Source organism: Oryctolagus cuniculus, chromosome 3 (assembly GCF_051225735.1).
Source record: "Oryctolagus cuniculus isolate XC-2025 breed Fujian yellow rabbit chromosome 3, ASM5122573v1, whole genome shotgun sequence".
Classification (NCBI taxonomy): domain Eukaryota; kingdom Metazoa; phylum Chordata; class Mammalia; order Lagomorpha; family Leporidae; genus Oryctolagus; species Oryctolagus cuniculus.
The window spans coordinates 15,552,532-15,555,145 of record NC_142869.1 but is presented as its reverse complement, the minus strand read 5'-3'; the positions used below and the strand labels follow the sequence as shown (position 1 = coordinate 15,555,145).

General features: G+C 35.0%; 1 pseudogene; it reads left to right on the top strand.

Annotated features, from left to right (window-relative positions):
* The first annotated feature begins 246 nt into the window (after window positions 1-246).
* Window positions 247-555, top strand: LOC127491834 (non-histone chromosomal protein HMG-17 pseudogene; annotated as a pseudogene).
* Window positions 556-2,614: the final 2,059 nt, after the last annotated feature.

Below are 2,614 nucleotides of genomic sequence, written 5' to 3'. Positions count from 1 at the left end.
GGCTTTGGATCAATTCAGCTCTGGCTGTTGTGGTCATTTGGGGAGTGAACCAGTATATGGAAGTCCTCTCTCCCTGGCTGTACATCTCTCTGTAACTCTGCCTTTCAAATAAATAAAATAAATCTTAAAAATAAATAAATAAATAAAAAGAATGACCTCTTGGAACAACCAATGTACCAAAACCCGCATGCTGTTGCCTCCCAGCGCCCATTGTCTACCTCCACAGTTGCCGCCACCACTCCCACCATGCCCAAGAGAAAAGCTGAAGGGATGCGAAAGGAGACAAGGTCAAGGTGAAGGATGAAACACAGACAAGATCTGCATGGTTGTCTGCTAAACCAGCTCCTTCAAAGCCAGAACCTAAGCCTAAAAAGGCCCCTGCAACAAAGGGAGAGAAAGTAAAAGGGAAAAGCTGATGCTGGCAAGGCTAGGAATAGACCTGCAGACACGGGCGATGCCAGAATAGACCAGGCAGACAAAGCCAAAGGTGCTGGGGACACCGAGAGAAGTGTGTGCGTTTCCGTAAAGTGTGCTTCAGGTGACTGCACCGTATGACACACTATTTTTCAACAAGTTTTATAAAAATGGCAGAACTTTGTATTGCTTTTTTTTAAGATGTTGGCACACAGAGCACTTCGTTGTTGTTTTGGGGGACAGGCATAGATCACTAACAGAAGGTCTCCGAAGCTGAATTGCTGTGGGGGAAAACACTTTCCCCTGCAGCTCTGGGAGACTTCTCTCAGCTCCCAGGAGGGATTCCCCACCTTTGACACACAGCCCACCCGGGCACAGAACCTAATGGCATGAAAAATGAAATTTAATTTTATGTCCTCTTCCTCCTCCTTGTCTGCCTTTAGCATAGACTTAACTTCCTTAAACCCAGAGATCTGTTGGGACCTGATCCTAAAAAATGGGTACAGCATGACACAGTGCCTCAACTGAGATGGTATCTCTTTTCTAGACTGTGATCTTCAAACTGATCATTCTGCCATTTTCATTTCATTTCCTGAAAGTGAGTCGGCTTGTGAAAAGTTCTTGAACCATAGAAATGTGAAATATAAACCCTCACTCTAAACTTTCCCTTCCCAGAGCACCAGATGGAGACTTCACTGGGTTCTGTATTGGCTTTCTGATTTTGGTAGTCCACTGAAGCAGGGAGTTGAAAGTTGTATACTTGTTCGTAATTCTATGCCCATGTCCTGCCTGAAATACTGTGACTGTTATGAAAAGAATCGTTAATAAAACTGGGTACAGTTTGACTTGGAAAAAAAGAAGTTAAAATATTCTTTCTCTTGGAAATTAAAAAACTATTTATGTGTCATAGCAAAAGATTTCTCAGGAGACATGACAATTAAATACAAGTTGTACCATGGCTTGGATCTTGGGACAGAAAGAGGACATTAATTGGAAAATAGAATAGAGTCAAATAAAATCTGAAGTATAACTGATAATAATATACCAATGCTGGTCTTTATATTTGGCAGATGTACCATAATAACATAATTTATTAACAATGGGGAAATTGAAGAGTATATGAGAACTCTGTAGTATCTTTGCGACTTTTCTATAAATACAAAATTATTCTAAAATAAATGGAGATTTATTGGTCAAAGGGTACAAACTTTCAGTCATGAATAAGTACAGCATGATGATCTAATGTTCAGTAAGATGACTTTATTTAATGACTATAATATAGTGTGTCCTTGAAAGTTACTAATGGAGTGGATTTTACCACACAAAACTATGCCAGGTGATGATATGTTAAATAGCTAATCTGTAAGAATCATTAATGGAAGGTTGTAAAATATGACTAAATAAATATTTTATATGTTGAAATCAAATAGTAAATAAAATTTTAAATAGAAAAAGCATTTCTATTAAACCGCTGTTTGATAGATAAAAAGGAAAAATGCAACTAAAATAGCAAATCTTCTAAAAATGATGATTAAAAAATACTGTATTTCAGAATCTATGAGATATAGAGGTGTACTTCAAAGAATTTATGAAAAAATGGATTTGAAAGACATTTACTTTGTTGCAAATTTTGAAATTCATGCACAGTTTTTTCATAAAACATATTTTTCATTAACTTTTTGAAGACCTCTCATATTTAAAACTATTGTTGGAGGAAAAATTATAACCTTAAGTGCTTTATAAATACAAAGGAAAAAATGAAAAATGTAAGTTAAATTCCTAACTCTTAGAATCTAAACAATAAAATAAACCAAAATATAGCACAAGATAAGAAATAATAAATATAAAAGCAGAAACCAATGAGGAAGACAATAGAAGAACTACAGATCTAATGAATAAAACAAAATATCTATTTTTTTTAAAAAAGTCAACAAAATATCCAAAGCATTAGCTAACCTAACTGAGGGGGAAACAGAGAAAGTAAAAGTAGACAAAATTAATTACATGAGGGAAATAATTATTTAAATACAATAACTGCTTGATGAAACTACTTTTCAGACCTATATAAGTCTACATTTATAGATGAAAAGTTTTCTAAGAAAACAGAGAATAGCAAAAATGACTGCATTTGGTATAGAGTTCAAAGAAATAACTTTTTATAGAAGAAATATAGTTCCTGTATTTTGTATATTGTGGGGAG